This window comes from Callorhinus ursinus, unplaced genomic scaffold, assembly GCF_003265705.2.
Source record: "Callorhinus ursinus isolate GAN/ISIS: 27379988/994484 unplaced genomic scaffold, GSC_fseal_2.0 scaffold9, whole genome shotgun sequence".
Taxonomy (NCBI): Eukaryota; Metazoa; Chordata; class Mammalia; order Carnivora; family Otariidae; genus Callorhinus; species Callorhinus ursinus.
In genome coordinates this window covers 17889287-17889583 of record NW_027397071.1, presented here as the reverse complement: position 1 = coordinate 17889583, position 297 = coordinate 17889287, and positions in this window count along the sequence as shown.

Sequence of the window (297 nt, the reverse complement as noted above, 5' to 3'; positions counted from 1 at the left end):
TAGGAGCCCACTTGCACAGCATTCTCAAAGATTAGTATATCCCAGACTTCCTCTTCTCTTGCCCTCTACCATTATTCTCTTGTCAAGGTAAAACTCTACTGTGGTGTGAATTTGGTGCCTTTGAAGTGAATGGAAGTGAAAAATTTAAAAGTTCAGTTTAGCAGTCAAAGCTCTTCTTTGTTTACTGCAGAATCTTACCTGAAGTAGAGAAACACCATACTGAAGAAAGAGAGAGAAAGAAGAAAGAAGAAAAGAAAGAAAGAAAGAAAGAAAGAAAGAAAGAAAGAAAGAAAGAAA